Source organism: Microtus pennsylvanicus, chromosome 1, assembly GCF_037038515.1.
Source record: "Microtus pennsylvanicus isolate mMicPen1 chromosome 1, mMicPen1.hap1, whole genome shotgun sequence".
NCBI lineage: Eukaryota > Metazoa > Chordata > Mammalia > Rodentia > Cricetidae > Microtus > Microtus pennsylvanicus.
The window spans coordinates 99,029,854-99,055,350 of record NC_134579.1 but is presented as its reverse complement, the minus strand read 5'-3'; the positions used below and the strand labels follow the sequence as shown (position 1 = coordinate 99,055,350).

The 25,497-nt window shown below is 37.2% G+C and overlaps 1 protein-coding gene across 3 annotated transcripts in view; it reads left to right on the top strand.

Annotated features, from left to right (window-relative positions):
- The window catches only part of LOC142851557 (cytochrome P450 3A6-like), a 132,305-nt gene that overhangs the window by 84,374 nt on the left and 22,434 nt on the right, over positions 1-25,497 (top strand). Inside the window, exon 1 of one of the 3 annotated variants that reach the window (XM_075975345.1) lies at positions 16,882-16,971. The exons of the other annotated variants lie outside the window; for them this stretch is intronic. The gene's annotated coding sequence lies outside the window, so the exon portion shown is untranslated. Of the gene's footprint in view, positions 1-16,881; positions 16,972-25,497 lie in introns of those variants that run through there. 3 annotated transcript variants of the gene reach the window in all.

Sequence of the window (25,497 nt, the reverse complement as noted above, 5' to 3'; positions counted from 1 at the left end):
GTATGAAGTTGGAAGAAGGAGGGAAAATAGGGGGAAAGTAGACAATACAGGGAGGGGAAACTAACAATAAAGGCCATTTGAAAACCTATTACTATAAAAGCTTCTTGACAAATATATCTATGTACCAGAAGTTAAAGAGAGACCCCAAATAAGGAGAAAATGCCTCCAAAATATCTTATAACATCAAGTAAACCTTCAGTATCAGAAGTTACACCTCATAGAGTCATTGGACAAAGTTGGCTCATTGAGAAATCCATAAACATCACAAACTATTGCTTAATTTCAACATCCCAGTGGTAAGGTCCTATTGTATAATACAATACCTAGATCAGACCAATACTGATGGAGGAAGGTCATTGGCTAATAAAGGAACTGCCTTGGCCCATTTTATTGGTTAGAACATAGGTAGGTGGAGAAAACAGAACAGAATGCTGGGAAGAAGAGGAAGTGCCCACTTTTTTAAAGGGAGAGAGACCACGCCCCAATGGGCTGGTATCTCAGCAGCTTTAGGTTGGAGAAGCGGGAGGACCTTCTGCAACACAATACAGGCTGCATGGTTGTCATTTCAGTCTCTGTGATCCTCTATGAACCCTGTTTAGTTGATTCTCTGGATCATGATCATGTGATTTCCATCATTCATCTGGTTCCAACAATTTGTTCTCCCCATCTTTGTTGGGACTACCCAAGTTCTGCCTAATGTTTGGCTGTGGCTCTCTGTATCTTCTCCAATCAGTTTCTGTATGAAGCCTCTCTGGGGAAATTTTTGCTAGATTTTTGTCTATAAGTATAGTAGAAAATTATTAGGAATCATTTCATAGACTTTTTTTGACCAGTCATGTTTGGTTCTATCCCAGATCTCTGGGCTATCCAGTTCTATCTCCTTACCTACTAGGCTGTGTCAGGCCTGGGCTCAGTCTTCTGGCTTAGGCTTCAAGTAGGATTAACCATTGGTTTGCTAATCCCACAAGTTCTGGGCCACTTTTACCCCAACATATGTTGCAGACATGACAAATTATAGGCCAAAAGGTTTGTGGTTGTGTTGACACACCAGTCCCACTACTGGAAGCCTTCTCTGATTACAAAAGATGAACATTTAATGCTCCAAATCCCACATTACCAAAAGTCTTCAATAGGGTTAACCTCATAAATTCCATGGAATTTCCATTGCACTAGGTTTCTAATCTGCCTTCCCATATTCAAGTCACCTCTCACAGTACTCTCTCACTCCATCCCTATCCCCCACCTTATCCCTCCTGTTCCCATTGCCACAGCTCTCAGTCCATCCATGAATTTTTTTTCTATTTTTCCTTACAGAAGATCCTTATATTCCTCCTTGTGCCCTCCTTATTACTTAGCCTCTTTAGGTCTGGGGATTGTGGCATTCTTATTCTTTACAGCTCATATCAGCTTAGAAGCACATACCACAGATGTCTTTCTCAGTCTGGGTTACCTCAGTCAGAATGACTCCAATCCTTTGCCTCCAAGTTTCATGATGTTATTTTTTAACAGCTCATTATTACTCCATTGTGTAAATGTACCAAGTCTTCTTTATCCTTTCTGCAATTGAGAAACATTTAGGATCTATATGGGTTCAACGTTTTGGCTATTATAAATAGAGCAGCAATGAACATGGCTTAGTAAGTGTCTTTGTGGTAGTATGGAGCATCACTTGATATATGCCAAGGGGTGATACAGCTAGGTCTTGAGGTACATCATTTCCCATTTTTGAAAACCATAATGTAGGGTGCCCTTTTGTCTTTTTTAAGTGTGTCTGTTGCCCTGCTGAAACTTTTCAGTTTCATAAGGTTCCATGTATTAATTGTTGATCTTGGTGCCAGGGTATTCCTCTATATGCAGACATCCAGTTAGATAATCACAATTTGTTGAGGATGCTTTCCTTTTCAATATTTTATTTCTGGCTTATTAATAAAAAAAGTGTACTGCCCATAAATGTGTGGATTCACATTTGAATTTTCAGTTCAATTCCTTTGATCAACCTGTCTGGTTTTATGCAATACCATGTGGATTTTATTAATATAGCTCTGTAGTACAGATTTAAATCAAAGGCAGTGGTATTTCTGGAAGTTCTTTTATTGTACAGGATTGTTTTTCCTACTTGGGCTTTTTTGTTTTTCCAGATGAAGGTGAATATCGTCCTTTCAAGGTCTGTAAAGAATTACATTAGAGTTTATTTTCATATCATTTTTATTGATTATTTGAGAGTTTCTCAACATGCACCCTGATTACACTCATTTCCCAATATCCACAGGTCCACCCACTCTCCCTAGTGAATTCCCCATGACAAACAGAAGGTGGAAAAGGAATAAAATGAGGAGAATAAGGAAAAACTGCAAATTATGTTGCCCATTTACTTACTGGTGCATAATCAAAGTCTTGGTGGCCACCCCTTAAAGAAAACAGAGTTTTTACTTGCATGTACCTCTGTTGAAAGCCATCAATTAAGAAACACTTCAGCATCCTTATCACAATTTTTAAGAATATTCCATGATGGCTTCCTGTCCAGATTGTTACTTTTGAGAAAAATGTATAGGGGTCATCAATAGGCCTTCTATTTCCCTCTCTCTCAAATGTGAGTCTGAAGTCATCAATGCTACAGAAAAAGTAGCCTCCTTGATCTTTACCATCATCAGTAGCCTGGATCAATGGACTTTTTCATTGTCACAGGCACTGACATGTGTCATGAAACTCATTATGATCTACAGTAACAGAATAGACCATGAACATCAGCATGGCCTTCTGCTGCAGCATAGGCCATGGGCACCATCATAGCCCTTGGCAGAATCACAAGTCGAGGACATCAACTTACCCTCAGGTGGCAGGATAAGACACTCAAATTAACATGACTTCAAGTAGCAGAAGGTCCACAGAAACAACAGGGTTTCGTGTGTCAGCATGGACCGCAGACATCTGCATGGCCTTCAGGGTAACAAGGGCCATGGACATAACAGCATCATAGACCACTGACATCAACATGGTCTAAGGAGGTAGTATAAGCCATTGGTTTAAATTTGGGACCTGGAAGCAGCACGACCCATAGATATCCTCACGACTTTCCGTTTGTGTTGGAATTTTGATGAAGATTGTGTTGAATCTACAGATTGATTTTGGTAAAATTGCCATTTTTACTACAATAATTCTACCAATCCATAAATACTGGAGATCATTACATCTTCTGATATTTACTTCAATTTCTTTCTTCAAAGACTTGAGTTCTTTAAATATTTTGGAGAACAGACCTTTGTCTGTTGCGGGGTTGGTGAAGTTCTCCCAGTAAGTGGGTTGCCTTTTTGTTTTAGTGACAGTGTCTTTTGCTTACAGAAGCTTCTCAGTTTCAGTAGGTCCCATTTATTCAATGATGCCCTTAATGTCTCTGCTTCTGTGGTTATACCAAGGAAGCAATCTCCTGTGCCCATATTTCATAGGGTACTTCCCACTTACTCTTCTATCAGGTTCAGTGCGTTCAGATTGTTATTGAGATCTTTGATCCATTTGGACTTGAGTTTTGTGCATGGAGATAGATATGGGTCTATTTTCATTCTTCTACAGGTTGACATCCAGTTGTGCCAGCACCATTTGTTGAAGATGCTTTCTTTCTTCCATTGTATACATTTAGCTCCTTTATCGAAAATGAGGTGTTCATAGGTTTGTGGGTTAAAATCTGGGTCTTCTGTATGATTCCATTGGTCGACTTCTCTGTTTTTATGCCAATACCACACTGTTTTCATTACTGTAGCTCTGTAATAGAGTTTGAAGTCAAGGATGGTAATTCCTCCAGAAGTTCCTTTATTGTATAAGATTGTTTTGGCTATCCTGGGTTTTTTGCTTTTCAATATAAAGTTGATTATTGTCCTCTCAAGATCTGTGAAGAATTTTGATGAGACCTTGATGGGGATTGCATTGAATCTTTAAATTGCCTTTGGTAGAATTGCCATTTTTACTATGTTGATTCTCCCAATCCAAGAACAAGGGAGATCCTTCCATTTTTCTGGAATCCTCTTTAATTTCTTTCTTCAATGCCTTAAAGTTCTTGTCAAATAGATCTTTCACTTCCTTGGTTAGAGTTACCCCAAGATATTTTATGCTGTTTGTGGCTATCGTGAAAGGTGATGCTTCTCTGATTTCCCTCTCTGCTTCCATATCTTTTGTGTATAGAGGGTGACTTATTTTTTGGAGTTGATCTTGTATCCTGCCACATTACTAAAGGTGTTTATCCGCTGTAGGAGTTCTTTGGTGGAGTTTTTGGGGTTGCTTATGTAGTAAAGAACTCAAGAAACTAGACTTCAAATGCTAATTAACCCAATTAAAAAATGGGGCACTGATCTGAACAGAGAATTCTTAAGAGAAGAAGTTCAAATGGCCAAAAGACACTTAAGGTCATGCTCAACCTCCTTAGCAATCAGGGAAATGCAAATCCAAACAACTTTGAGATATCATGTTACACCTGTCAGAATGGCTAAAATCAAAAACACCAATGATAGCCTTTGCTGGAGAGGTTGTGGAAGAAGAAGTACCCTCATCCATTGCTGGTGGGAATGTAAACTTGTGCAACCACTTTGGAAATCAGTGTTTCGGTTTCTCAGTAATTTTTGGATCTACTTACCTCTGGACCCAGCAATGCAACTCTTGGGAATATACCCAAGAGTTGCCTGATCATATGACAAGGGCATTTGTTCAACTATGTTCATAGCAACATTATTTGCAATAGCCGAAACCTGGAAACAACCTAGATGTCCTTCAATGGAAGAATGGATTAAGAAATTTTGGAATATATACACATTAGAGTACTACTCAGCGGTAAAAAACAATGACTTCTCCAATTTTGCATGCAAATGGATGGAAATAGAAAATACTATCCTGAGTGAGGTAACCCAGACCCAAAAAGATGAACATGGGATGTACTCACTCATAATTGGGTTCTAGCCATAAATAAAGGTCAGTGAGTCTATAATTTGATATCCTAAAGATGCTAAATAAGAAGGTGAACCCAAAGAAAAACATATAGCTATCTTCCTGGTTATGGGAAGTAGACAGGAGTGCCGGGCAAAAAATTGGGATCTTGGGAGTTGGGTGTGAAGGGTTTAAGGGGAGATGGGGAGAGAAAAGTGAGAAGGGGAGGATAGGGGGAACTTGGGGAAACAGGATGATTGGTATAAAGGAAGTTTGGATAGGGGAGCAGGGAAGCTCATATCTTAATAAGGGAGCCATTTTATGGTTGGCAAGAAACTTGGACCTAGAGGGGCTCCCAGGTGCCCAGGGCGATGTCCCCAGTTAGTTCCTGGGGCAGCTGAGGATAGGGAACCTGAAATAACCCTACCCTATAGCCATACTGATGAATATCTTGCATATCACCATAGAACCTTCATCTGGATATGGATGGAGATAGAGACATCTCTGGACATGCTGGAGCACCGGACTGAGCTCCTAATGTCCCATTGAGGAGCAGAAGGAGGGAGAACATGAGCAAGGAAGTCCGGACCACAAGCGGGGCACCCACTCATGGAGACAGTGGGGCTGATCTATTGGGAGCTCACCAAGGCTAGCTGGACTGGGACTGAAAAGCATGGGATAAAACCGGACTCTCTGAATATGGCAGACAATGAGGGCTGCTGAGAAGCCAAGGACAATGGCACTGGGTTTTGATCCTACTTCATGTTCTGGCTTTAAGGGAGCCTAGCCAGTTTAGATGTTCACCTTCCTAGACCAGGATGGAGGGGGGAGGACTTTGGACTTTCCACAGGGCATGGAAATCTGACTGCTCTTCAGACTGGAGAGGGAGGGGGAGAGGTGTGGTTGGAGCAGGAGAGGAGTGGGAGGAGGGGGAGTGAAATGAGAGGCTGGGAGGAGGCAGAAAATTTTTTTCAATAAAAAAATAAATCAATAATTAAAAAAGACTTGAAATTATTTTCATGCAAGTCTTTTGCTTGTTTAGTTAGCATCACTCCAAGATAAGTTATATTATTTGTGACTATTGGGGAAGGTGTTGTTTCCCTGATTTCTTTTTTAGTCTGTTGATGGAGGAGCGTCATCTGTCTATCTGTTGCTTTCATTGTTTAATTAATAAAGAAACTGCTTGGCCTGATAGGTCATATCATATGTAGGTAGAGTAGACAGAACAGAATGCTGGGAAGAAGGAAAAGTGAGGCAGTCGCCATGGAGCCAGCTGCCAGATCAGACATGTTGAATCTTTCCCGGTAAGCCACCACCTCGTGGTGCTACACAGATTATTAAAAATGGGTGAATCATGATGTGAGAATTAGCCAAGAAGAGGCTAGATGTAATGGACCAGGCAGTGTTTAAAAGAATACAGTTTCTGTGTAATTATTTCAGGCTAAGCTATTCGTGCTGGAGCTAGACAGGTCATAAAGCAGGTCTGCGCACCTCATCACTAGAGTCTGTTTTGGAGAATATTTGTGGTTAGTAAGAAGATGGTATATGCTTTTGTTTTCAGATGAAATGTTCTATAGATATAATTTGGGTCCATTTGGTTCGCAACATCTATTAACTACACTATTTGTCTCTTTAGTATTTGTCTTGATAACCTGTCCACTGGTGAGAAAAAGCTATTGCATTCATACAATATTAATGTGTAAGGGTTGATGTCTGATTAAGCTTCAGTAATCTTCTTTTTACAAACGTAGTTGCCTTTACTTTTAAGGCATAGATATTAAAAACTGAAATGTCATCTTGGTGGATTTGTCTTTTCATGAGCATGAAGTATCCTTATCCCATCTCTTATGGATTAGCTTAGGTTTGAAATCTATTTTGTTAAATAGTAGAATAGTTGCAGTCTCTTGTTTGTTAAGTACATTTGTTTGAATATCTTTCTTTCCAACACTTTATTCGGAGGTAATATTTATCTTTGATGTTAATATATGTTTCTTAAATGAAGTAGAATGATGAATTATATGTTGCATCTATTCTGCTTGACTGTGTCTTTTTATTGAATAATATTGATATTGAGAGATATTGGTGACCAATAGATTGTTAATTCCTGTTATTTGTTTTTGGTGGTGAATATGGTGGTGATGATGGTGGTGATGGGGTATATGAGTTTTCTCCTTTCTTTCACTTTTTCTGGTATGAGATTTCTTATTTCCTGTTTTTCATAAATGTAGTTGAACTCCTCCTTGCTTTGGAGTTCTCTTCTATTTTCTTCTCTAGGGACAGCTTTTAGATGCATATTTTTTGACGGACTTAATCATGAAATATTATTTTTCTCCATCTATAATTTCAGATAGGGCCACCTATCTGAAATTCTGGCAGTTGAGTTTGGCTATCTCTTCTCTCAACTGACATGGCTTTCACATGTCCTCTTCACTGGCTTGGCCTGTACCTGAGCAGCTATCTGTTCAAGTTGTGGAAAAGAGCCTAGAAACAGGGTGAGCAGTGTGTCAGGAAGAGGTAATAGTTAGTTGGTTGTGTCTTTAGGATCTGAACCAAGAATATAGGAAAGTTATGAGGGCAGATAGGCCACATTCATGTTATTTGACTGAACCAGAAAGACTTGCTAACTGCAGAGAATCTTCCTCAGTTCCTCCTGTGTGATTCCTAAGACATCACATAGGACTCTACCATTAGGAGTGTGGTGTGTGTTCAAAGATGACAGTGAAAATCATTGTACCATAATATGTGACATCATGCTTCTAAGGTGGTTATTTCTCTCTTTGAATTCAGCATCAGTCAAGATATCATTTAGGTCACCCATGTAAATCATTCAATTTCCTAACCAATTACAAAGTCATTTGAAAGTTAATAATCCCTTCAACTCAGTTAACAAACACTTAAGGATATCCAATCTGATCAAGATTGTGTATTGACACAACTCTATATATCTTGTTCAGTTTATAAACCTTAGATTTGGAGAGACTGAACATTTTTAGACTGACATCCAAGTTAATAATATACCTTCATATTGCACAAGTCTTATCCTGGTACCCTATTTTGTAATTACCCTGTTTATTTAGCCTGCCTTTAATGCAAAAATATCCCAAACAACTTTATTTGCTTTGGATTTCCTATATTAGGAGCCTTTATTACCTAAGCTAATGCACAGTTTAAATCATAATTATGTATCCTATCATGCCACAGAGTAAAAGTAATGCATGTGTGTATTTGTGTGGTGTAGTAATCATTAGCTAAAGTGACCAACAGTTTGGAAGCAAACCAATAGATAAATATGTATCATAAGCATTGCAAGCAGCCCATAGATGTACTTTGACAGTTGTACGCTTACAAAACTTCTTGGTTTTCTGAGTGTTGCAATATTTGTTGGGGTCAAAAAATCAGTTTTCTTCGTGTAAAATTGTAAAATATTTGGAAAACATCCATCATCTCTTTCCCATGTTATGGTTTATGTGATGTTCAACAAATATAGAATAAAGCCATTTGTTAGGAATTTGTAAATGAGAAATAGTTCCAGAGAGAACAACAGGCATAAATCTCAGATAGAACACCACGTTTACATACGGAGGCCAGTAACAAGAAAAAAAGTGGAGAAATCAACCTTGGGGATTTCTCTTGATCAAGTTAATCCAAGGGTGATGTCCTAATACATTTGGGTGCATCTGAAACTATCTTTAATATATTCAACTGACATAGGATTGGTACCATATGAGTGAAGCATCTCTAGAATATTCCATTAATTTAAAAAGGCAACAAAAGTAATGCAAGATGAACTTTGAATTTTGACTGGAAGACATGACTGTTTTGCCAAAAGTGCTTATGAAATACAATATTGCTTCTATAATACACAGGAGTTCCAGAGAAAGGATACACATATATAAAGATTTAGAGATGAGATTTGTTTGCAAAGATTTATTGTTTTTATCAGTGAAGACAGCCACAGAAACATTAAAGGAAATTTAATGTCCATCAGTCTACTGCATTTCTGATAAACAACTATGACCTCTGTTCTCATTGAGAGCATTGGTTTAATTATTTATTAATTTCCTAGGGAAATGAACAGTAAAGAAGTCAAAATATGGGTGAGCATGCACTATTGTGAACTGCCAAGTGAAGAGGACACCCATATTCTCCATAACCATGATAGATACACACTTGGTCTTTCTACTGGCAGTATCAACTGCTCCACCCCCTTTCCTAGAACATAAATACTATGGCTTAGCTTCACAGTTTCACCCCTGATCTCAGAAGGAGAACTAAAGCCCTCACCTATAAGGAAAAGTCAGAGAGCAGATTTCTTGGAAGAAAAGAGCAATGGACCTGATTCTAAACCTTTCCATGGAAACATGTGCCCTGCTGGCTACCATCCTGGTGCTCCTCTACCTGTGAGTAAGGGCTGATGCCTCTCCTTTGTGGTCCTAGAGTTGGAATGATTCTCAGACCCTTTAAACCTATCTGAAAACCAGAAGATATAATCCAGTGGAAATTAATACTGCCACAGCTGAATGTATTTTGGTTGTAAACTAAACCATGTATCTCACTGTGCTTTTCAGTCAACTGAACAGTTGTGATCTGTCATGTGGCTGCTGGTAACTGAACCTCTTTCCCCTTCAAAAGCAGCAATTGCTCTTAGCTGCAAAGCCATAATTCTAGGCTAAAAGCTGCATCTGGGAAACTCTGCACAATTTTCATTCTGAGGGACAGAACAAATCAGAATCTTGTCAAGCGACTATACTGGTGGACTGCCCTTCACCACTGATCAACCTCACTATTGACTGTTCACATAATGTTGAGAAGGAATCATGTGAATCTTACATTGTGGTTACCCACACTGATGATGTTTTCTTCCTTATTTACTCTGGTGAGCCCTTCAGTAACATTCAAATTTAAGGTTAGTAAGTTTTATTACATATTAACTCCAGGACTGGGGCCTTTAAGAGTTTACCTAGAGGTTTATAATAAATTGTGTGTTAACAGGATTATTGTTCCACAATTTTATGTTAAGTTCTCCCTCAGTAGATAGACTTTTGTAGTTGTCAATAGTTGTACCCAAGGGGAAAGAAATCAGTACATACTGATATACTCTGAAATAGTATACACAAATGAGGAAATATGTGAATAAGTGTATTGATGTTTCTGAATCATTGAATATGTATATTTATGCATGTGATACAATGATTTAATATTATACATTACATGATATTAAATAATATTTAATATTATGCATATGCATGAATATACATATTCACTCATTCAGAAGCATAAATACACTTATTCACATATGTCTCATTTATATATATTCATGGTTAATGTGTGTACATATGTGAATATATATGTGTGTTAACAAGCTCATGACCTGGTTTCTTCCTCTATATTTAGTTATGGAACCTCTTCACATGGACTTTTTAAGAAGTTAGGGATTCCTGGCCCCAAACCTCTGCCTTTTGTTGGGACAATGCTTAAATATAGGAAGGTGAGTTATGCTTGTAATCACTAACTTAGTTCTTGTGTCTGTGACAGTTTCATGAATGTCATGAGATTATGTCAGTTCATCAGTGTGTATGGTCATTGGAAGCTGCAGTTTACAGCTTTCAGAATCGTTGGTGCTACATGCTGAACTTTGACCATTTATCCTGGGCAAGATTAGACATGTGGTTTTGGGGGACCTGAATTTTGTGTCAGATGTCTGTCTTAAATGTTAACACAGTATTACCAGATGCTCAAAACCTGAAAATATAGAATTTGGAAGCATCAGATTTAAGTATTTTCAGTACAGATTCCAGAATTACAGTTTCTCTGATTCAGTGTTTGAAGAAATATATATCAAGGATCTTGGGTGACTTCTCAGCAACTTTAATGCAGTAGTCACATCAGAGTTGAATACTAACATTTTCCCTTCTTGCTGAGTAGCTCTAGTGCATGCTTATAAAGGCACACAGTTACTTATGAGGAATATGCAGATAACTGAATCCTCAATATAACCATTACATATCCTGTTATTATTTTAAAGTCTCTAGCTGTGTTTCTGTCGCTTACGATTTCTTGTGTGTGTAAGTGGGGGTGCACTGAGAGATCAAACAAAAAGGTTTTACTCCCTTTCATTTCAAAGTAGAACCTTATGCAGCATGCTGAGGTGTGGGATTATGGGAGACGCGATAATGTTGTTTGTGAACCTTGATATTTAACCATTAAGTGAGTTTTGTGCTTTGAAACAGAAGCAGATTGATATTCAAATAAAGCATTATTTGACAACTTCATAAAATGTAAAAATTAGATGTGACTAGAGGAATATATATATATATACACACGTATAAGCATGTATATATGTGTATATACATATATACACACATAGATATAAAGTGTTTATGTATATTTATATAAATGTATACATATATAATAACACCCACACATACATATATAATTAGACCTGTGAGTTTATACAGAGCCTTTGTGGAGGTTTTCTAAAGGAACGGGTTCCTGGACTGTCATCCCTAGGTTCACACTCAGGAGGCCAACAACAGTGTCAGTGTGAAGCTTTTACTGCTGGAAAAATTCCTTTTCCAAACACTTGAGTCCTACTGATCATATCATAATTCTTCCAAACAGAATTTTTTTTGCTTAATTTACTAATACTTCCATACTCTCATGAAACTGAAAATAAGCAATCATTTTCCCTTCATTTTTCAGATGACATTTTAAATTTATTTCCTTTGAAATACACTTTTTTGCATTGGGTTTTGTTTCAAGAAGTATCTCCTGTAGTGAAGACTGGCACAAGCTTGCTCTATAGATGATGGCCATGGTTTCCTGAACCTGCTTACTCATCACTTGTGTGTACAACAATATCTTAATTATGGGGTTAATTATAGGGAGTTGGGTATCAAATCCAAGGCTTTGCATATTTTAGATTGATTCTAATAGAAGGAATGAGGGTCTTGAATGGTAAGGTGTTCATGGGGAAGACTCAGAATGAGAAATGTAGGAAGAAAGAAAGAAAGGAAGGAAGAAAAGAAGAGAAAGGTAGGGATGGAGGAAGAAAGGAAGGGGAAGTGAAGGAAGGAAGGAAAAAGACAAAGTAAAAGAATGAAAGAAAAAGAGGGAAGAGAAATAAAGAAGGAAGGAAGGAAAGAGAAAGAAGGAAGGAAAAAGAAAGAAAGAAGGAAGGAAAAAGAAAGAAAGAAACAAAGAAAGAAAGAAAGAAAGAAGACTTACAGGACTGGGTATTTTTTCATCATAAATCCATCAATAGGAAACTTTCTTGGCCTTCATCGGTGGTATTGTATTTTTAACCATTCACCTACACATTTACACGTCTTTAAACTTACAGAACTTTCTTCAGGGAACCAAGGAGATATTTCTTTTTTAATGAATATAAGTAACTTTTTTAAATGCTTTACAAGCATTAGCTAGAACACGAATGCAGAGACAAAGGAAGCCTATGAAGGAAAAGAAAGTGCTCGTTAGAAACTCTAACATGTTCTGTTACCCTTTCTTTCTTATCAATAGTCCCCGATCTGACTCATTTTATATATTCATTGTGCTCATTCTTGATATTTCCTGTACTTGAGCCCCATGTTGGGCAAAACGTCACCTTAATCTGCAGGAAATTGGGTCCCAAATGAGAAGATTGTGAGATGTGGAGGGTGAGGACTGGAGACAGGAAGTAAAGAAGACACATAACTGAGACTGAGAGTCTTACATAAGCTGACAACTCATGACGAGCATGTATCTTAAACAGCATTGGCTTTTTAAAATACTCTTTGCATGGCTTAATGGCAAAGGTCAGCAGAGAGGTAAATCAAACAACACTGGCAAAGAGAAAGCAAGATATCCAAGATCTAGCTGTTTTAGGACTGGCAAACTCAGCCCAGGGGAAAGAATCTGATCCAAAAAAAAAAAAAAACTACAACCTTAACTCCTTCAAGGATCAGGCTCCAGGTCTAGTCCAGCCAAGTCTGCTACTGGACAAGCACACACATCTCATGTTTCCTTCTCCTTTCATTACGACCTCTGAGAAACCTTACACGAGCCTGGTTCTCAGCATGAGGCAAATGATCCACAGGCAGAACTCCATCATCTGCCCAGTTACCTAATTTCACACAACTGAAATTAACATTGCTGAAGAGGAAATTTATTCTGAAGTTCTCTGTCTAGCACACTCAGCTTAATTACATAAATAGACACACTGGCCATTGCATAAGTCTGTTATTCCAGTACACGGGCGATAAAATCAGAAAAATAAGGATATTCAGTTCACCCTTATGATACACACAGAGTTTGAGGTACATTGAGTTACATGCAATTATATCCTACAAAATTACAATACCACTTAACTACAAATTTTATATATCCCCGGGTTTTAGAAGTGTAAATGCAGACCGGTTATTCAAATTTTATGTTTGCTTTATGCAAATTGGTATTTCCTCATCTTTCTTCATGTACACTAAAAGGCCAACCTATTTTGCCTGTACTCTATTCCTTACTTTTCAGTTAATCTGACCAATAACATTTATATAAAACTAACATACTGCAAACATAAATTATATGCTCAATTTACTTATTACACTAGAATTCTAGGTAAGTGATCATGTGATAGGGTCAGTAAGTGAGAAAAAACAGATTTTGCATATTTTTGGCAATCTTCCTGATTCTTGGAGCCCTATCGCACCCAAAGAATAGAAAAGATGGAGTGTTTCAGGATTTCAGAGTCAATACATTATCAAAACAGTACAGCAGATAATGAACAAATTCTTAGTTTAAATAGAGAAGCAAACATTTGAAATGTATAATACCCTGGGAAAGAAATCATCAATAACTTTAATTTCTTCATGTAATTGGTCTCCTGCATCTTCTTCTTCTCCCTCAGAGACCTTCTTTCAACTGACTATGGAGGAGTTAGATAAAGAACTTGGTGTCCTGGGATTTCTGCCGTGTATTTTTCAAGTAGTGGTCAACACACATAGAAAAATAATGACTTTTCATGTTATTTCACTTCCTAGGGTATATCGATATTTGATATAGAATGCCAAAACAAGTATGGGGATATGTGGGGGTGAGTATTCTGGAAATGTCTATCAGATAGTATTGTGATATTGTGATGTGGCACCAAACGGCATGAGTAGCTTGTCAGCAAAGTTACTTGGGAGACAATGTCTATTTTATAGTGGTTGGAAGTCTGTCTACCAAGGGTGGCATATGCCAGTTTATGCTGTAACCTTCAGTCTTAAAGTTGCAAGTAATGATTTGTCTGTATCCTTCGATGATCAAGAAGTTACCTTTGTCAAATGTCTTTTAAGTCATTTTACCTTTATTTATCCTTCCTTGGGTTCTTCTAAATTGTGTGAAATGCATTATTACAGAGATATGTAATATGTGATCATAATTCAGGAGAGTGTTCTCCTTCCCATAGTGATTCACCCTGAGTAAAATAAAAATCATTCTTATAAAAAATACTTGCAGTAAACATGTGCTTTTCAAATACAGGCTGGAGTAAAATATATAATAAATATACGGATTTATAGATATTCTATGTTAAATTACCTGTTGATTTTATTTTTATTATTAATATTTCCTTAATGGTTTGAGATTATAATATAATTGCATCATTTCTCCTTTCCCTTGTACTCTACAAAACCTTCAATAATTTCCTCCTTGACCTTTTTCAATTTTATGGTATCTCTTTTCACTAATCATTGTTACATATATATATATATATGCTTACATATACACACATACATTGTATTATATATTACATAAATATATATTTTAATAAATATATTCAAAGTATACCCGTCTTGGTCTATATATGATATTTATGAGCACTGTCAATGCTGATCATTTGATAGTTGATAACAAATAATGTGTGCTCTTCCCTGGTGAAGAACAGTTCTCCCATCCCTAGGATTCCTTTCTTGCTTGTAGTTCTTTTAGTAAAATAGACACCTCCTAAGTTTTCCACATCGACTTTTGAGACCAGGTCTCAGTATACCAAGTTTGGCCTGGAATCTACAATGAAGCTCAGGGTGGCCTAGAACTCACTGTCTTCCATTCCTGCCTGCTCTCTTAGAGGTCTGTGACAGCACACGTTGCTGAATTGTCTAGTTCTCTCCTTTTTCTGTTTATACTAGATATGAGGTGATGGCTGTATAGCAAGAATGTGTATTAATATTTCCTTTCACCATATGTTACTGCATGCCATTTCCTTCTTGACTTGTTTCATTAATTACTTTGTGTGCTGTTTGGGCCAAAATTATTAAACTTTCACTTTTAGAGCTGCTGGAGGTTTAGTAAGAGGCTGGGGAGTTATGACATCACTGTGCAGTGTACCACACGCAGGGTGGAGAAGGTTCTGCCTCTTCATCTCTTCATATCCATTATCAGAAACCACAGTATTCAACACAGGGTCTGCTGAACTGACATGGTCTATAAGAACAAGTAACCCATCGCCAAGGGCACTCTGTGATGAATTTCCAATGGTATCAAAGAAAGTGTTCCTTGTATCATTATTGCTTGTCAGATGTTAATATTTTGACATTAAAGCCTGGAAAGTTGGGTCAATAAAGTAAAACAGTTACTATTTTGTGGAAGACACACCATTTCTTTCCCAGGACCCACATTCTATCTCAAAACCCAGGGAATCCAAAACCTCTTCAGACCTTCGCAAGCTTCAGTGTGTACATTGTATACTTACATATACTCAGGCCTATGCTCAAACATATTAAATTAAAATATTAAATAAAATAATTTATCTATAAATTCAAACATTATTAATATCTTGTAACATTTTTTATTTCTATGTATTTATATTGAAATGCACAAGCCCATGTTATTCTACAATGTAGGAAGGACTCTATTACCAGACTATATTCCAAACATTGCGAAATATTTTTATTATTGAATAAACTAAACTTGCAGTGATATGAGGATTCTAGACATCTACTACTCCTGAAAATACAAGGTCTCCTTTCCAACTAATAGATTTTTTATTTTATTGAAAAAGAATCATTTTCTTCTTAGTCAAAGACTATTTCTCTCTTTGGATGAAAATAGTTACAGAAGACTGATTTGTCATCACCTCTGTATCCCACAAATATTTCTTGTACCATAGCTCTTATGGATAAATCCTGACAGTGGAATATCGAGTTAATTACCCACCAAGATGGGCATATTAAAGAACACTGTTTTCAGAGGCAGAATGGAAGCCCTTCCTCACCTGGGCTCCATCCAAGTAGGAGAGCACATGTGGATAATATAATGATAGGAAACACACATTTTAGAATCTTGGTAAGAAAGTGCTTACTAAAGCCTGCACACTGCATAGTCAGATGCATTTTTGGCTCTTACCTCATATTAACAGATAACTTCAATGCTGTCAGGATGCTTCTATCCTTGATCAGCTGTATCTATTGCTTTACCTAATCATGAGTCTAATTTTCTCACTCTCCTTGTCCCTGCAACATAGAAGCCTCAGATTTAGTGTCATCTGAACTCTGATTTGCATCTGGTCATTCTCAGCACTCCTGCCCTGTGTGACATTTTTGGGGGCTTCCTCACTCTTTCTTTGACCTTTCTGCATAACTTAGAAAAATATGACTCTTGTTCTGTTTTCTTTCAACTTGACCACTGCTGGGATTTTCAGCTTCCTTCTGTTACTGTTTTCCTCTGAATGTCTAATAAAATTGTGCATGAACATAAATTACAAAGAATAGTATGGTTTGTTCATGTGTGTTTACTTTCAGGGATTTCAGTTCCTCCATGTTAGCTCAACTGTGATGAATTTAGAGAGCTCTTTTGTTGTCATATATTTCATCCTTGCCTGGGTTATGTTTCTATTCATTTCCTGAACTAAGCAGTGGCTTCTTGTGTTGGAAAGCCTAAGGCGCTGTGTCTTGTAGAACCAACAGTAATATCAGCATCAAAATTTAACCATATCTGTTTTCACGATACAGGCTATACGAGGGGCTACAGCCTGTCCTTGCCATTGCAGAACCAGGCTTGATCAAAAACGTGCTAGTGAAGGAATTTTACTCTGTCTTCACAAATAGGCGGGTATGTATTTCTTTTTTTAAAAAAATGTGAGCAATATACCCACTTAAAGTTTATAATTATGAAAATGAAGGTATATACATATGACAATTAATAAGAAAAATTGACCATCAGTATGAAAAATTGCAATAAGAGACATATGGGAGGGTTTGGAGGAAGAAATGGAAAGGGACAAACTTTATTATAATCAAAAATAAGAATGTGACTATTTAAAATTTCTATTATGAGTATCTGGGGATATATCTCAGTGGTATAGGGCTTACTGACATGTATAAGATCTGGGGTTCAGACACAAGTATCACAAAACCAACACACCTGATATCATGAAGGAAATACGGAATGACTATACAATATACAAGTAGATTCTATGTACTCTTCATGCTGCATTTTAAAGGAGGGGTCCTTAACCTTGCCTAATATATTCTCAACTGTTGGCAATAAAGGATGATTTCTCTTATCAACTTCTAACTATGGCCTCTATTTGTAAAAGAGGCCATGACTGGGCCAGTGGTCTAGATACTATCATAGTCTTTTGACCATTTTAGAATGCTTTTTGTTTCCCCAGCCTTGAAGTACATTTTCTCTATAGATAGAAAAGTTTTACATAAGCTGAAGTGTACATGTTTCAGTGTAAGACAAGGTTACTTTTATCAAACAGCTTGCTGTCTGTGTTAGTTTAAATGTAACTGCCCCCCAAGCTCACATCGAGTGGCCCTATTAGGAGGTATGACTTTATTGCATTGTTTCAGGAAGTGTATCATTGTGAGTGTGGGTTTTGTGGTCTCCTATGCTCAAGCTACACTCAGTGTAGACACAGTTCACTTCTTGTTGCCTGTGCACCAAGATGTAGAACTCTCAGCTCTTTCACTGGCATCATGGCCCCCTGTATGTCGCTGCCATGGAGATATTGGACTAAACCTTTGAAACTCTAAGCCATCCCAAATAAATGTTTTCTTTAATAAGAGTTTCCATGATCATGGTGTCTCTCCAGAGCAATAAAACACTTAATGGGGACACTGTCTAAGTGGTTATTGGTGATGGTCACTTCTCATCCTAGAAGAGCAAATGTGACCCTTTCAAGAGAAAGGAGGTACATGCAGGTTCATAGAACAGAAGTCAGAAGTTCTTGTTAGCTCTCCTGTCTCAGGGAGACACTATTTCCTTATTCCTGTGTCACTTCAGATTTCATAAGGAATCTTGGTAATGACAATTAATACTAAAGTTAGTGTTTTTCTTTCTCCTTCAGTGTTTCTTAGGTCATTTGCTTCTTTGTTTGTTTGCTTTATTTGGCAGTGTTTTTAAGGCTTTATTAGCAGGTGTCATCAGTGCTTATATTCAAACCTGTGGTGATATATTTTTTGTGCTGTAACAAATAATGCTTGCCTGAAGATCAGAAAGCAGAGCTAGCTACACTAGATAGAATTAGCAGCCGGGTGATGTTGGTGCACACCTTTAATCCCACAAACACATGAAAATTAAACAAAGCTCACCAGAATCACCAATGGGCCAAGGAAGAAATAATGGGGGAAATAAAAGACTTTCTAAAATTCAATGAAAATGACCACACAACATACCCAAATTTATTGGACACAATGAAAACAGTGTTAATCACTAAATACCTACATAAAGAAGCTTGAAAAATCCCACACTAGCCAATTAACAGAACATTTGAAAACTTTAGAACAAAAAGAAGCAAAGTCACCTAAGAGAACTAGATAGCAGGAAATAATCAAATTGAGAGCTGGAATTATGTATGAAATTAGACTGATAATCCCTCCTATATTGTTCTTTTACTCAATATTGCTTGTTTATCTACAATATTTTCTGGCTCCCTCTGAGTTTTAGGATTCTTTATTTCTATTTGCATGAAGAACATGCTGGGGATTTTGCTTTGTCTTGTATTGAATCTGTAAGTTGCTTTTGTAGGCTGATCATTTCACAATATCAATTCTTCCACCTGAAGAGTATAGGATGTTTTTCATTTCCTGGTGTCTAAATATGTCTTTTCAAAGGTTTTATTGTAGAGGTTTTTCTCCTCCTTAGTTAGGTTGATTCCAAGGGATATTTTCTTGGAGATTACTGTGACAGGAAGTGTGTCCATGATCTACATCTCAGCATACTGGTTTGAGAAAGACTACACATTTCCTAAGTTGGTTTTGCATCCTGGCTCAATGTTGAAATTATTGAATGTTGCTCCAAGTTTTCTTGTGTAACAGTCTGCAAATAAAGATAATTTCACTTCTTCTTCTTCCTCAGTTTCCACTTCTGGTTCTTTTGTTGTTGTTGTCCTTGTCTTCCTCCTCCTCTTCCTCCTCTTCCTTCTCCTTCTCATGTTCCTGCTTCTTCTTATTTTCATTCTCCTCCACTGCCTTCTGTTTTACCCTCACCTTATCTTTGCTTCTTTCTACAGGCAGTGTTTCTGACCTGACCCCACTTATTTATCGATATGTTATGACAGTACTTAATCTTTCTTCTGTACTCAGGTGTCCCTGATTGGGTGCCATTCAAAGTAGACTAATATGTCATTCTCCTTGATAGGCTCCTGAGAGGAAGGATCAGAAGATCAAAAGACAGAAAAATGAAAAAGTTGGGTTTTGGGGGTCTTGCATGAATGATGTCTTATGCCAATTGAGCATACATAGGGGAGAAATTGGACAGAATCTGCAGAGAGCTATCATATAATGGAATGAAGTGAGAAGGAAACTAATCAAGCAGTGTTGCACAACGAAAATACAGGATATCAGAAGTGTGTTTTTTTCTATATATTAGGGCCTCAAAGAAAGCTTGGGATACCTTAACTCCCAACACCACCATGGTTTTTGATTTTTATTTTTTTACTGTTAGAAATTCTCATATATTTTTTGATTTCCATTAGTGTATGAATATGTATGTATATGATGGACTTATTTGTAATAAATGTAAAACATGTTAATATATGCACATATGATAGTATGTAATATGTTTTGCTTATATTTATTTCCTATTATGCAATTTTGTTCATTTATATGCAGTTTTCCTTCCTTTTACACACTATTATTCCTTCTATTCTGATATCTTTTGAAATATTTTTTGTGAGTCAATGAATATAATAAGGATTAATTACAAGAGTGTGTACATTGAAAGGCTACTTGTAGGATCATAGGACCCTACCAGTGTGTTCACTGCTAAATGAAATAGTTCTTCCTTACTTAGCAACCTTTACCTACCTATAAATCCTCAAGAAGATAGTACCTCATGAACCTTTCTCTTCCTCATGATAGAAGGTTCAAGGATCCTAGCCCCTGTATTTCATTTGCAGGTAATTGCAGATGTTGGGATTTCCAGAATATAATGGCCTTGCCAGTTCCAGCAGCCAGCTTTCCTGTGTCTCTGTCAATTCTATTGACCCTAAATATTTTTAAAGATTTACTGTCTTTGTTATTTATTTATTCATATATTTACTGTATATAACAACCACAGTTCCCTCTCTCTCCTCTTCTCTCCCTCCCTCTCCACCTCTAGCCCCCATTTACTCCTCTTCCATCACCTCTTACATGGGGTAAGGCCTGCCATGGGAATCAAAAATGCATGGCACATCAAGCTGAGGCAGGACCAAGCTCCTCTTTTCCCCACCCCCGAAACAAGACTGAACAAGGCATTCCACCATAGAGAACAGGTTCCAAAGAGTCAGCTCATGCATCCGTGGGTTCCACTGCTAGGGGACCCACAAAACACCAAGCAAAACAATTATGACCCAGATGCGGAGGGCCTAGGTCAGTTCCGTGCCAGCTCCCTAGCTGTCCATCCAGAACCTGTGAGCTACAAGTTCAGGTTAGCTGTCTCTGTTGGTTTCCCAATCACAATCTTGACATCCTCTTGCTCATGTAATCCACCTATCTTCTCTTCAGCTTGACTCTCAGAGCATGGCCCAGTGCTTGGCTATTGATCTCTGCATCTGCTTCTATGAGGTACTGGATGAAGGCTCTATGATGACAAGTAATGCAGTCATCAATGTGATTACAGGGGAAGATCAGTTCAGGAACCCTTTCCAGTATTGCTAGGAGTCTTAGCTGGAGTCATCTTGTGGGTTCCCAGGAGCCTTCCTAGCACCAGACTTTTCTCTAACCACACAATATTCTACTCTATCAAGATATGGCCCCATCATCCTCCCTTCATCCCACCCACAACACACCGTCCTGATTATTCATGTTCACATCCCCTATGCCCTCTCCTCTACTTCCCTAACTCCTGGTTTATTCTGCATATCCCATCTACTTCCACATCCCATGGAGATTTTTGTGTCCCTCTTAGGGTCCTCCTTGCTACCTAGGTTCTCTGGGGCTAAGGTTTATAGCCTTGTTATCCTTTTCTTTACATCTAGCATCCACTTATGAATGAGTACATACCATTTTTGTCTTTCTTGGTCTAGGTTATCTCACTCAGAATTATTTTATCTAATTTCACCCATTTTCCTACAAATTTTATTATTTTTTCTTTATCCTTCTGAGTAATAATCCATTGTATAGATATACCACATTTTATTTATTCAGTCTTTACTTGAGGGGCATCAAAGCTGTTTTCTGGTTCTGATTATTATGAATAATGCTGCTATGAACATAGTTGAGCAAGTGTCCTTGAGGTATGGTTGAGCATCTTTTGGGTATATTCCTAAGAGTGTTATCGTTGGGTCTTGAGGAATATTCATCCCCAATTTTCAGAGGAACTGACATACTGAATTCCAAAGTGGCTGTGCAAGTTTGAACTCCCACCAGCAGTGGAGCAGTATTACTGTTACTCCACATCCTTTCCAATATAGACTGTCATTAGCATTTTATCACGGTCATTCTAATAATTGTAACATGGCATCTCAGATACATAACTTTCCTAGTTTTTTTATATTGATCTAGGTTTCCAGTACCAGGCATCATTTCCCAACTTTGAAAAGGTTTGACTTCTTCGTCAAAAATCAGGTGTTCACAGATATGAAGATTTATGTCAGAGTCTTTATTTCCATTCCATTGATCCACATGTCTGTGTTTATGCTGTACCAAACTTTATATTCCCATAGCTCTCTAGGAGAGCTTGAAGTCAGGGATACTGATACCTCCAGAAATTAATTTATTTTCCAGGATTGTTTTAACAATTCAGTTTTTTTTGTTTTTCTATCTGAAGTTGAGATTTATTCTTTCAAGGATGTGAAGAATTGTGTTGGGATTTTGATTGAGATTACACTGAATCTGTACATTGATTCATGTAAGATTGCCATTTTCACTATGTTAATCCTACCAGACCATGAGCATGGCAGATCTTTGAATTTTCTGATCTCTTCTCCAATTACTTTCTTCAAAGACTTAAAGTTCTTGTTTTAGAGGTTGCTTGGTTAGGGTTACCCCAAGATATTTTATATTATTTGTGACTATTTTAAAGCATGTTGATTCTCTGAATTTCCTCAGCACATTTATCATTTGTATAAAGGAAAGCTACCTATTTTTAAAGTTAATCTGGTATCCAACCACATTAGGTGTTTATAAATTGTAGAAGTTCCCTGGTAGAATTTTGGGATCACTTGTGTATTCTATCATATCATCTGCAAATAGTGAAAGTTTGATTTCTTCCTTTCTAATTTGTATCCTCCTGATCCCCTTCTGTTGCCTTATTGATCTTGCCAGAATTTTGGGTACTACATTGAATAGATAAGGAGAGAGTGGCAGTCTCATGTTTTCCTACTTTTAGTATAATGACTTTGAGTTTCTCTCCATTTAGTTTGTTATTGACTGACAACTTGCTGTATAATGCCTTCATTATGTTTAGGTATGTTCCTTTTATTCGTCTTCTTTCCAGAACCTTTATCATGAAGTGTTGTTGGATTTTGTCAAATATATTTTAGCATTCATCGATATGATTACATGGTTTTTTCTTTCAGTTTATTCATATGGTATATTACCTTGACAGATTTGCAAATTTTGAACCATCCCTACATCTCTGGGATGAAGCCTACTTGATCCTGGACAATGATTTTTTAATGTCTTCTTGGATTTGTTTTACCAGTATTTTGTTGAGTGTTTTTTGCATTAGTGTTTACGAGGGAGATTGGTCTGTAATTCTCTTTGTTGCATCTTTGTTTGGTTTGGGAATCAGGGTAACTGTGACCACATAAAAAGCATTTGGGTAATATTCTGTTTTTATTGTGCTGAAAAATTTGAGTAGTGTTCCTACTAGTTCTTTGTAATTGTGATAAAATTCTGTGCTGAAGTCATCTGGCCATGGGTTTTGTTTTAGTTGGAAGACTTTTAATTACTTTTTTATTTTCATAGGATTATAAATCTGTTTAAATTTTTACCCGTTCTTGACTTCATGACAGGCTCCTGAGGAAGAGGAACAGAGGATTAAAAGATAAGGAAGATAAGAAAGTTGGGTTCAGGGGTCTTGCATAAAGTATGTCTTATGCCAAATGAGCATACAAAGGGGAGAAATTGGACTGAATCTGAAGTGTGCTGTTATGTACTGGAATGAAGTGAGAAGGAAGCTAATCAAGCAATGTTGCACTAAAAGCAGAATATAAAAATTTTATTCCTTTTTCTTTTTTAAATATGTATTATTTTATTTATTTATTTAAAAAACTATATTTTCTTCTTTTACATATTAATCCCAGTTTCTACTCCCTCCCTCCTCCCATTCCCTCTACCTTCTTTGTCATTACATGTCTTCACCCACTCTTCAGAGAGGGTAAGTCATTCTATGGGGAGTCAACAACATGTAGCACATAGATTTAAGGAGGGACCAAAGCCCTCTCCACTATATCTAAGCTGAACAAAGTAACCCTACAAAGAGAATGGGTTCCCAAAAAGACCGTAAAAGCAGTAGGGATAAAACCTGGTCTCACTGACAATGACTCCACAGTCTGACCCAGCTGTTATAAATAATACTATTATGAACATAGCTGATCAATTGTCCTTGTAGTCACACTTATCAAAATTATACTCAACTTCTCAATGGACTCTCTGAAACCCAGAATGTCCTGGACAGATTGTTGCAGACACTAAGAGACCACGGATTCTAGCCCATTCTATATCCAATAAAGGTTTCAACCACCATTGATGGAGAAAACAAGATATTTCATGGGAAAACCAAAATTAAACAATACCTATCCCCAAATCCAGCCCCTACAGAAAGTACTATAAGAAAAAGTCCAACCCAAGGAAGCTAACCAAGCCCTTAAAAACACAGGCAACAGATAACCTCACACCAGCAAATCCTGAAGAAGGGAAATGCATAAACACTACCACTGAAAAAATTACAGGAATTAGCAATCACTGTTTGTTAATATCTCTTAATATCAATGGACTCGATTTACATATAAAAAGGCACAGGCTAAAAAATGGATACGAAAACAAAACCCATCATTCTGCTGTATATAAGAAAAATACCTCAACCACAAATACAGACATTAGCTCAGAATAAAGGGTTGGGAAAGGATTTTCTGATCAAATGTACCCAAGAAACAAGCAGAAATAGCTATCCTATTATCTAACAAAATATACTTCAACTGAAATCAATCAGAATAAATGGAGAAGGGCATTTCATACCATCACAAAAAATCCATCAAGACAAAGTCTCAATCTTGAACATCAATGCCCATTTTCTTTATATTAGGACCTCAAAGAAAGCTTGGGATGGCCTGTCTCCCAACACAACCATGATTTTTCTTTTTTAGTGATGGTAATTTTTACATATTTCTATGTTTTCAGTTTTGTTCATATATATATATATGTGTGTGTGTGTGTGTGTGTGTGTGTGTGTGTGTGTGTGTGTGTGATAGGCTCATTATAGCATTGTTGTAATAAATATGAAACATGCTAGCATAATATTTCCATATATAATGTATTTTGCTTATAATTATTTACTATAACATAATATTTTCTTCTACCACTTTTGCTGTTTGCCTTCTTATTCCAAACTATTCTTCCTTCTATTAAGATGATTTTTAAAAGGTTTTGGTGACTCAATGACTATAATAAGGGATATTTTTCAATAGCATGTACACTGAAAGGTGTTTGCAGGAACACAGCATCTTGTCTATGTATTCACTAATAAATGAAATGTTTCTTCCTTCCCTAACAATCATTACTTCTTTATAAATCCTCAAAGAAAGGACCACATGAGTCTTTCCTTCCCAATAGTGTAGTGTTCCTGGGTCATAGCTTATGCAGTTCTTTTGTAGGTAATTTGAGACTTGAGATTTTTAGATTGCAATAGCCTTCTAAGACCGAGAATGTGGCTGTTCTCATGTCTCTAGCAGTTCATCTTGACTCTAAGTTTTTTAAGATATTATTTTAATTATTTGCATATATGTATGTCTGTGTATGGGCCTGTTAACATGAGTGCAATGGACACAAAAGCCAGAAGAACATGTTTGATCCCTATGATATGGAACTGCAGGCAGTTTTAAGCCACCTGACATGATGCTGGGAGCCGACCTCAGGTCTTCTGCAAGAGCAGCATATGCTCCTAACAGCTGAGCCTTCTCTCTGTCCCTAGTTTGATTCTCCT